The sequence below is a fragment of the Ochotona princeps genome, chromosome 24 (assembly GCF_030435755.1).
Source record: "Ochotona princeps isolate mOchPri1 chromosome 24, mOchPri1.hap1, whole genome shotgun sequence".
Classification (NCBI taxonomy): domain Eukaryota; kingdom Metazoa; phylum Chordata; class Mammalia; order Lagomorpha; family Ochotonidae; genus Ochotona; species Ochotona princeps.
In genome coordinates, this window is record NC_080855.1 from 14,106,232 (window position 1) to 14,117,753 (window position 11,522).

Here is an 11,522-nt window from a genome sequence, read left to right on the forward strand (position 1 = left end):
GCCTGGGAAATGAACAGGAAACCAGCCCAGCTCCCTGAGCCTCTTCCTTGTGTCTAGAGCATCTGGTCTTATGCTTTGGGGACAATGGCTTATACCTGTGACCCAGGATACATCTTGCTTCTCAGGCAACAGTTCTTTCCTCACTGGGCTTTTCTCTCCTTAAGTAGCCTAATGACCCAGGATTGTATGAGGTGCCAGGGTCAGACACACATGCCCAGCCCCATCATTGGACCTCAGACTGGGGCTGTTGTAGCTGGGAGCAGCTGTGTCCCTGTGGGGACAGGCACTGACCCAGGGGGGCACAACCTCAGCCTCAAGGAACCCGGGATGCCTGGGTCCTCCCCACTTAGTGACTCTGACAGTCCTGCAGGTGGCTCTGCATACCCAGCCACTTCCATGGGGCAGCAAGTTCAGCCACGGGGGGCTTGGAAGGCCAGGTCTCAGTAGCCGCTGCCTCTCACTATCCCAGCACTAACAGTTCCCTCAGAATACAATCTGATTAGTAACTGGGATTGTGGCAGACAAAAGCAGTAACTCAGGTGAAGCCATACTGTGTCCCGACAAGAAAATGGAAACTTGGGAACAGACACAATGGGAAAGGGCCACGTGACAACAGAGACAGAGGTGCAAGGGAGGCAGCTGTAAGCCAGGGGTTGTTGGTGACCACCAGAAATCACCATCAGCTCCCCTCCCAGGGTCTGCACAGGAACCATCCCTGCTGGACGCCTTGAACCTGGACTTGTGGTCTCTGGAGGTGGGAGATGGGAGCTCCTGCTGCTTCCAGCCCCCTGGCTTGGGGTAGTGCATCCTAGCAGCCCGTGGAGACTAACACCAGCCACTGTTTAGGAATATGGTTATGATAGCAAAGAAGGGGCGGGGCCAAGCAAAAGATGCCACGGACATCCTTCTGGCTGGGTCTCCACAGGCACATGGAGATGAGGCCCCTGACTGTCCCTCCCCTCAATGTTTATAATATCAAGGTGGCTGGAATGACAGGGACTTTTGCCTAAGGAGCTCAAGGGCCTACTGGCAACATAGCAATTGAGACTTAGTCTACTGCAAATAAAATGTGAGTCATATGTGTAATATTTTTGGTTGATTGGCAGACAGGCAAAGAGAGAGAGAGTATGCACTTCTATTCTCCGAATAGCTGCAATAGCTTGGGGCTGGACTGGTCAGATGCTCAAGCCGAGAACAAGGAGTATAAATAACCCAGTCTCAGGTGGCAGGCAAGGATCCAGCCACCTGGGCCGTCACTACCACCTTCCAGACCCTGCATTGGGGGGAAGCTAGAATTGAGCATCAGAGCCAGGAATCCAACCCAGACACCCCAATGTGAAGCCTTCAGACTGCCCAAGTAGGGCTGGCACCCTTCTAGGAAGAGGAGCTGATTTCTGCTTCCTTGGTTATTCCCCCGTCTTAAAACTACAGGGACAGAAAGGGGACAAAGAGGGGGGCTGAGCCCCTGCTACCTACTATTGCATGGCTTAGGTCCCTAGACCCTTCAGTCCTTTCCCCTCCCAACCATCTCAGGCCCTCTGGTGTGGGCTCACCAAGGCCTAGGAGGGACTCTCCTTACCTCTAAGGGTGTTGGGCTTTGCACTGTATCACCCACAAGTTCCCACTCAGAGCATGACTGGGTTAGAGACAGGGTATCTACATAAAGAAAGAAGTAAAGCTGAGATTATTAGGTTGAGCTCTGGAAAGCTCCCTGCTGCTAACACACCTAAGAAAGCAGCACAAGATGACCCAAGTGCTTGGGTCCCTGCTACCCATGTGGGAGACCTGGCTGGAGTTTCAGGCTCCTGGCTTCAGCCTGGTCCAGCCCTGGCTGTTGTGGCCATTTGGGTAGCAAACTAGTGGATGGAAGATTTCTCAGTCTTTCTGATTGAAAACAAATAGATGTTGGGCTCGGCAGCGTGGCCTAGTGGCTAAGGTCCTCGCCTTGATCCCATATGGCCGCTGGTTCTTATCCCGGCAGCTCCACTTCCTCTCTATCTCTCCTCCTCTCAGTATATCTGACTTTGTAATAAAAATAAAATAAATCTTAAAAAAAAGAAAACAAATAGATGTTTTAAGAAAGAAAGAGAGAGAGATCAAGACACAGGTGTGCCTGGAGAGGGGAGGCAGAGACAGTGGGAAAAGATGGCCCCTTGGAGAGCAGACGCCTGCATTTCCACATAGGGATGCCTCAGTCCTTGGCCACCAGGTAGGCACAGGGATGCCCCAGCCCTTGGCTGCTGGGTGGGTGGGTTCTGCCAGCCCCTCCCTGTCACTCTGAACCTTCAGAGAAGCAAGGTAAGATTTGGGGAGGAGTTAATGGGTCAATTCAGAATCCCAATTCTTTACAGTGCCCCCTGGTCTCCATTAGTCCCCATAAGTAAATGAAAACATAAGTAAATGAAAACCTCACCTAGAATGAGAATAAACTTCTATTATCTCCATTGGAGGAGGAGAGACAGAGAGGAAGATCTTCCGTCCGATAATTCACTCCCCAAGTGACCGCAATGGCTGGAGCTGAGCCAATCCGAAGCCACGAGCCAGGAGCTCTTCTGGGTCTCCCATATAGGTGTAGGGTCCCAAGACTTTAGGCCATCCTCAACTGATTTCCCAGGTTGCAAGCAGAGAGCTGGATGGGAAGCAAGGCTTCCAGGATTAGAACCAGAGCCCATATGGGGTACCAGCGCTTTCAAGGCAAAGACTTTAGCCGCTAGGCTACCACACTGGGCCCCTAGATTATCTTCTATGGCTTTTCCCAGGTGCATTAACAGGGAGATTAGCTGGATCAGAAGAGAGCAGCCAGGACTTGAACCGGTGCCCATACGGGATGCTGGTGCTGTAGGCAGTGGCTTCACTGCTACATTACAATGCAAGCACCGCTTTGGCCATATTTTAAACATTGACCAGTTTAAGCCTCAGTTTCCTCTTCTGTAAATATGGGAATAATTAGAGTTCCGACTGAAAAGAGCTAACTCAATGAAAGCATTTAAAACAGTGGCTGATGTGTCAATGAACACCATAAGATGTTGCTATTATCCAAATGAAGCATTGGGGTTTTTTATGATTTATTTATTTTTATTGAAAAGACAGATTCACAGAGAGGAGGAAAGTCAGAAAGAAAGATCCTCCATATGCTGGTTCACTCAAATGGCTCCAATGGCCGGAGCTGAGCAAATCCAAAGCCTGGAGCCAGGAACTCCTCTGGGTCTCCCACATAGACGCAGGGTCCCAAGGCTTTGGGCCATTCTCCACTGTCTTCCCAGGCCACAAGCAGGGACCTGGATGGGAAGTGGAGCAGCCACAAACCGAAATTGGCACCCAATGGGATCCTGGCATTTGAAGGGGGGAGGATTAGACCATCAAGCTGTTGTGCCGGGCCCCAAACATGGCTTCACGAAGAACTGCCAGCCCTTCCCTTCCATCAAGCTTTTCGCTTTGAAACTTCCCCTCAATAGAAATTCTAGGGCCACTCATCTTTCCTTGAGTTTCTAAGACTCAGTCAGGCATAGGACCCAGCATAGTTCCTTTGTTGAAAAGCCTGAATAATTTCACCATGAGACCAGGGGACATCGCATAGTGTGCAGGGGCCCTTCTGAGCACACAACCTCCCCTCCTGAGGACGCACAGATTTAGGGGCAAAGTCAGAACCCAGGATGCCAACCTCTGGCCTTGGCCCCTCTCTGGCCCGTTCTGCTCCGCCCCACGCAGGCCAGGCACTGCACTTCATTCCTCTGGCACAATGGCACCCTAATCCAGGGACTCCCTTGCTGAAGACATGCTTCTGTGAAAGGTTCCGCTGGGCCCCACTAGGGCTGGTTCCTGGGTCTGCAAAAGGAAAGGGTGGGGCACATGCTGCTCTTAGGAACCGGGGCTGCAAGTTCCTGGTTTCAGGGGACGCCTGCTGCAGACGGTGTGGGACACGTCCAGGCCTGCCCGGCACCCTCCCCCGCTCCCACTCCTGCCAAGTCACCCAGCGGCCTCACATGGGCGCTCCTGGCCCAGACTTCAGAATCTGTTTTTTGTTTGTTTGTTTGTTTTTGTTTTTCAACACTTGTGTGCTATTTACTAGCCCTGGCAAAGTCCACCTGGGTCCCTCCTTACCACTCCAGCGGTCACTACCCAGAGGGACAGCAGGCAGCCACAGGCACCCCTGGGGTGCCCAGCAAGGCAGGCTTGGGTGGGTGCCGGCAACCAGCCCTTGTGTAAAAACATCCCACCCAGCTCTCAGCCACCTGCCTCCTGTCTCAGGTATGGAGACTGATCATTCCACCCAGGACTGCAGGGCCATGGCCACTTGGAATACCCATTCCTTCATCCCTCATGATGTTTAGGTAAGCCTAGGCAGGCTCTGCGGGCCTGGGTGTGGGCACTTGGGTGAGCTCCCTGCCATCGTAGCCCAACCTGGGCAGGGCACTGGGAGAGCCCCAAGGGCCCCTCCTGTCCTCTGAGGGAAGTCCAGGGCTTCCTGCCAAGCTCAAAAATCCTGAAATGCAAGCAACAGTCTCATGGGTGCCAGGTCTACAGGGTGGAAAAGCAGGAGCCAGGGGAGCGGTGTGGGGGTGGGAGGGTTCCCTCTGCTGTACTCTAGCCCCACATTCAAGGGGCGTTCCCAGCACCCCTGCCACCCTCCAGGGCAGCAGTGATGTGTGTGTGTGTGTGAGTGACAGGTGCCAGGCAGAGTTCAGGGGTCCTGAGTGGCCTTCAGTCCTTGGTTCCCCTGATTCTCACATCTGGGGAGGCAGGAGCTCACAGCTGTGTTACCACTGCCACCCACATGGATGTGGACAGCAGCTCTGTCTCCATATGAGCTGGGGACAGCAGCTTCCCACTCCTTAGGCTGCCCCCGGGGAACAAGCAAAGTCTCCTTCTCCAACATGCCTCTGTCTCATTCTCCACCTCTGGTTCTGAAGATGCTTTATTTACCCTGGTTTTTTTTTTTTTTTTCTCTTAAGCTTTTAAAATTTATTTGAAAGGCAGAGTGACAGAGGAAGAGACACAGAAAAGAGAGATTGAATCTTTGTTGGTTCACTCCGCAAAAGGCCACAAATTTGGGACTGGGCCAGGAATTCCATCCCAGCCTCCCACACAGGTGACAGGAACCTAAGTACGTGGGCCACTCCCCGCTGCATTAGCTGGATTAGAAGCAGAGAGTTGGGGGCGGGGAAGGGAACCAGCTCGGTAGTCTAGTGGCTAAAGTCCTCACCTTGCACGCATCAGGATCTCATAGGATCCCATACGGGTGTCAGTTCTAATACCAGTGGCCCTGCTTCCCACCCAGCGCCCTGCTTGTGGACTGGAAAAGCAGTTGAGCATGGCATGGCTAAACTTGGGGCCTTGCACCCGTGCGGGAGACACAGAAGCTCCTGGCTTCAGATCAGCTCAGCTCAGGCCATTGAGGCCACCTGGGGAGTCAACCAGAGGGCAGAAGATCTTTGTCTCTCCTTCTCTTTAAATCTGACTGTGCAACAGCACCTGCCCCTTGCCTGGGTTTTATTACCAACCCGTTCCCTCTCCCTCCGCTCTAGTTCCCAGAGACCCAGTCTATTCATTTGGGATTCTTCCTGTGTAGATGGGGTAATGTAAGTCGTTGGCATTGAATTAAAATTCCTACTGTTCACTCCATTCATTCTAAAACTACTTACCTAACAAATATTTCTTGAGCCCTATCTGGTGCTGCATGTCGGGGTGCAGAGGGAAGGGAAGGAAGCCTTGGGGTGTCCCATGCTGTTTCTCTTGGGGCACACTCCCATGGCAGTTAAACAGAGCCCAGACCCCTTGCCTGGAGTCTCTAGTTGTAGGGACTGGAAAAGGCCAAGGTGGGTATGGGGAGATGAATATATTAGGAGCCCTGGGTGGCCTGGAAAAGGTCTCCCATTCAGCAGATGTGCACACTGAGCCTTCGCAGCTCTGACAGAATCAGCTTCTCTTCCAAACCCCACCTCCTGTGGGCCCTGGCTTCCCCAGCCCTTGAGGCCCTGATAGAGGGAAAAGGGGGTGGGCTCAGGAAGCCCCCATCTCTGCCCCTGACAAGCTTCTCTCCCCCAGGCGTTGGCAGACAGAAAGTTCCAGATTTGGTTTCGGTTCCCACCTGTGGAGTCCACCTCGGCAGCCTGTAGATCCAGCAGTTGGTGGGTAGCTCCAAGGTAAAGCTATTTTCCAGCCTCGCTGCCAAGCCCTCAGGGCTCCCTCTCCCCCACCACACTGTGCCAGGACCCCACACACACACTCCGCCCACCTCCTCTAGCCCAGAGGGGTCACCTGCCAAGAAGCTAACAAAGAGCGCATCCCTTGGGTGCACCTGCCTCCCACCACCTCTTCTGCACACCCTGGATACTGGCGGGTGTGTGTTGTCAAACAGTAGCATGGGGGTCAGTCCCACAGGGGAGGCAGGACACAGTGGAATATGGTGGGCAGTGTCCCCTGGGGAACAGGGCTCCACTGACACAGAGCTGACCAGTTGCCCCCTCTTCTCCAAGGGCACCCCGGGCATGGCACCCGTGGGTGGCGCTACAAAGTGGACCTCATTTGCATGCAATCATGAGAGGCATGGCTAGGCAGCTGATGTAATTCCTTATCCTACATCTCTCCCACCTGCACAAGGGGGGTGGGTGGAGGTGGGCAGGCACGCTGCCACCCACCCAGCCAGCTCATTATCTGCTCTGTGATTAGATTTCAAGCCCCTGGCTCAGATTCCTGGAACTTGGGGGGAGGAGTAAGGGGTGGGGGTAGTTGCCTGAGAGGGGAAGAATTTGACCCTCAACTTTTGATCCAACAACAATATCCCTGGACCATTTCTGAGAGAACTTCAGGCCCCTGGGCATTCAGGAACACCCAGGTCCAGGAGGCAGCAGGGGACAGGCCCATACCCCACAGCGACATATGCACCCTTCTCTTCTGTATCTTCCTGTGGGCCCCACACCCTCCCCTTCCCTCTGCAGTGAGGAGCCCCTGCACCAAGTACTCTCATGGACCACTCTCAGCATGCAGCCGTCTGAGTGGAGGTGGGGGTCGCTCACAGCTACCAAGCCATGTCCTGGGGCCAGTCTCCGTGGCCCAGACATGAGCCACCCTCCTAAATTCCTTGATCAGCCTGCATGTTAGCATGACCCCCATTTCACAGACGAGAAAAAGCAAGGCCCAGAGCTATTGGGAGGCACCCAGGGAGGGTGCGTCTGCCTTCTCACAATGAGCACGCCCTGGACTCACATTGTTCCCCAAAGCAGGTGAAAGTGGCTGCCTGTCGTGGGAGAGGCATAGGAAGGGCGGGGCACAGACACCCAGGGCACCCACAGCAGATGCCTGGACAGTGCTGGGATGAAAGTGAGGCAAATGGGCAGAGGAGAAGGGGCCCTTGGCAGGCTGAGGCTCAGCTTGTTTGCAGACCCCCAGGGGGCCAAGGCCCCCTACATTTGCACAGTGGTACATCCACTTGCCGTCCATATTTTCAAGAAAATATCCAATTTTTTACTTTAATAAATTTTCTGGCATCGAATGGAAAATTTCAGGCAAACCTAGAATAAGGTTGGAAGGTGTGAGAAGGGCCAGTTGTGCCCACTGATCTCCCTCCTCTTTTTGTAATCTCACATGTTTATATCATAAAAGCCACATTCAAACGCTATATTCACAGCATTGTGTGACCACAGTTTCAAGCCATTTCCATCACCCAAAAGAGACTCCATCCCTATCATGTGAGCACCGCCCCTCCCAGGTCTTGTGAGGGAAAGGATCCCCAGAGTCCATGCCCCTTCACGGTTGCCATCCCAGCCTCCGACCCGCCTGTCCTTGGTGCCGGCCAGCTCTGCTTCCTGAGGACAGTCCCTGGGCTGGGCTCTTTCTCCCTCCAGCATCCTGTAACCCCAGCACTTCCTAATCCTCCAAGACCACCGTGAGCCTGGGGCTGAGCTGTGGGCAGCTGTGACACCTCACCCAGGACACACACACATGCTGCCAGCCGCAAACCCGCCAGGCATGTGGCCTGGCACGGGCGAGGCCCGGCCAGCAGCAGTCCCTGGCACGGCCCCTTCTTGGGCTATCCTGGGCTCTGCTCCCCACAGACACACACACACTGCAACAAAGGAGCGCCAGGAATCCCAAGCAGCACTGTTGGGAGGGGAGGAGGAGAGCAGGGCGGGCCACCTCAGGGACACAGAAATTCCACCCGGGAGCACGCCTGGGGTCACGTGGCACTAGAGAAGTGCACAGCGGGAGGCTGCAGCCCCAGCCCCCAGCCCCATACCCAGACCAGGAATGTTCTGTATGCTCTTCGGAGAGGAACAGAAGGACGCCACATCGTCCTGTAGGAATTCTAATTGTGTGCTTTGAACCTGCCTCCCAGTCGCCCCTCCCCCAGCCCTTGTAAGGGGACTCTTGTCACGATCTCCCGGGGAACCATAGGAGCAAACAGCCAGGACTTTGTGTGAAGGCAACGCTCTGACATTTCTGGGCAAGGCAAAAAAATGCAGCCGCCTCCCTTCCCAGCGCCCGCCTGGTGGCCCGGGGTGGGGGATGGACTGGAGGCGTGCCAGTGGAATTAGGGGGCACCTGGGTGGTGGTACCTGAGCTAGCAAACGGCCCGCTGCTCTTGTGCCTCAGTTTCCATGTCTGTAAACTGGGGTGGGAGCAGTCCCTGCCTCGCTGGAGGTTCTCAAGGTGGCATGCAGGGCCTGGCAGCGTCCAGGCAGTCAGGTTGCTGTCTGCAGCTGTTCCTGTCGCTCTTCTTCCAGAGAACACAGGGAGCTGTTCCCAGACCAGCTGTTTCATGACAGAGCCCAGGCGGCCCTCGGTCGCTTCAGATGGCTCCAAGGGGCCTCACTACACCCCTTTTGTGGACTTTGAGGCCACCTTCCACAACAGCCTTTCTTGTCTTTGGGAAGCTGAAGGCTATTGGTGCCAACCCTGGAGACACATAACTGGATTTCAGTCCTGCCTGGTCCTTTATTTACTGTGTGGCCATAAGCAAAGTCCTTAGCCTCTCTGTGCCTTAATTCCTACCTGCATGTCCCAGGGTCATGTGGTGATTCAAATGTGAGGGTTGTGTGTTAACTTGCCCAGCATGCAACGAGCGTTTGATAAACTAGGGGTGTACTCCTTCTTTAACACAGTCATCCTTAACTCTAACAATCCCCTCCAAAAGGGGTGCTGTGGTCCTCTGATGGACGAGGAAGCTGGGATTCAGAAGGGTGAAGCGGCTCTGCTAGGACACAGCCAGTGCCCAGGTCAACCACCTGTATACACAGAGGTGGGAAGCCACAGCATCGTCTTATCACCTGCTCTAAACATGGCCGGGCAGGAAGTTCATCTTCTCTGCATTTTCAGGATTCTTCACGAGAAATCTCTACCATCTCAGGCCAGCATCCATCCGTGTTACGTCTTGGTGGAACACAGTGCCATCTGCCAACACATCTGCCCCGGTCTAGTGCTCATGGAGGTGTCTCAGGAACCTGTCCTGAATTAGAGCCTCCCTGGGGATCTTCACGGTGGGTCCATAGGGGGAGCACTCTACAGACCAGGAGGTGAAGTTTACTGCAGTCTAGGTCCCTCCCAGCTTCACCGGCCTGGGCTTTGTTCCCCCTCCCCTCAACCAACTATACCTGCTACCCACATAGGCAAGGATGGAGACTTGTCCAAGAAGTGCAACAGATTTGAGAAAGACTGGGCCAGTAGGGCTTGCTGATGGATTATGTGTGGGGAGAGAGAGAGAGAGAGAGAGAGTTTACACCATGACACTGGTGATGTCACAGGAAGGGGTGTTGGGGCCCTGGGTTGGAAGAAGAAAATCCTGGGCTCAGGAGGGCATGCGATGACCAAGGAGAGCAGTGTGTAGAGAAGGGTAGGGAGGCAGTGCTGCTGTCATAGCCTGAGGGGTGTCTGCACAGACGCTGAGTGTCTGGGCTCCCTGGCCCTGTCATGTTCAGTACCAACCCCAGAGTGGGGATCAGAGGAGATTGGTGGGGACTGCAAGGTGAGCATCACCTGACTTACACCCAAAGGGCAGGGTGTGAAGATGGAGGAGGGAACTGGGGGCTCAGGGATTAATTTTGGGGATCATCGCGGTGGAACAGAATCTGGCCATTTACGTATGTGGCGGCAGCCGTGGGAATGCACAGGACACAAATCTGGATTCAGGCCCAGTGAGGGCTCTGTTCTCATCACTGTTTATCCAAGTGGGAATGAGAAGCCCCACGTGGAGCAGGCATCAGAGGCAGCTGTTGCGTGCCACTTGAGAGCCTGCAGCTGGCTCTGAGTTCCATCTCTGCCTCTGATTCCAGCTTCCCCTTAATGCACACCCTGGGAGGCAACAGGTGACGGCTCAAGTCCTTGACCTGGATGGAGGTCCCAGCTCCTGTCTTCACCCCAACCCAGCTCTAGCTGCTGTGGGTAACTGGGTAGTGAACCTGAAGAATGGAAGTCCTCAGTCGAGTCTGCCTCTCAACTGAAAAAATCAACCAACCTCAAAAATGCTCTACCAGTCCAAGATGGAATCTGTGCATTCCCATACCTTGGTTGGCATTTGCTCTTCACTCCATAGGGCTTTTATGGGATACCCACTGTGTGTAGGGATGAGGAAGCTCTTGGGTGTCCCCATTACTTCTGGTCAGTCTTGTGTACCGTCACTGCCACAACTCCATCTCACAGGCTCCTTCAGAGCCGTCCAGGTTGATATTATTACTAAAACACGCTATCAGTGAGCATATGCAGAGCCTAGACTGTGGTCTCTAAATACCACCCTGCAGTGTCAGACATGGTGGTGCAGCCCGGTAAGCCACCACTTAGAATTGTCACTTCCTGTATCAGAACAGCGGTTCAAGTCCTGGCTCTACACTGCCCCCATTCCAGCTCCCTGCTAAGTGTCCCATAGGCAGAGAATGACTGCTCCATTATTTGAGTACCTGCTACCTATATGAGAGACCCAGATAGGAGTTCCAGGTTCCTGGCTTCAGCCTGGCCCAGCCTGGGATGTGTGGGTAACTGGGAAGTGTACTAGATGATAGAAAATACACCTCCCTCTCTCATTTTGCCCCCATCAAAGTAAGTAAATAATCTTAAAAATAAAATACCACTGGGACTTGTGTAATGGCTCAATAGCTAAGTGCTCACCTTGCAAGTGTCAGGACCCCATGTGTGTGTGCTGGTTTGCGTCCCAGATGCTCTACTTCCCATCTAGCTCCTAGCTTCTGGCTTGAGAAGGCAGTAGAGGATGGCTCAAAGCCTTAGGACCCTGTATCCATGTGGGGACCTGGAAGCAGCTCTTGGCTCCTGGCTTCAGATTGGCTCAGCTCTAGCTATTGTGGCCATTTGGCAAGTGAACAAGTGGAAGGATAATCCGTCTATCTTTCCTTCTCTCTGTAAATCTGATCTGCCTTTCGAATAAAAATAAACCTTAAAAAATAAAATAAAATACCATCCTCCGATACCCCTGTGGAAGCAGAAATCCCAAAGAGAAAAGTGGGAATAATTTGAGCAACTGAAAGTGGTATTAGATTACATATGAAACTATAACTTATGAGCCCATAACAGTATAA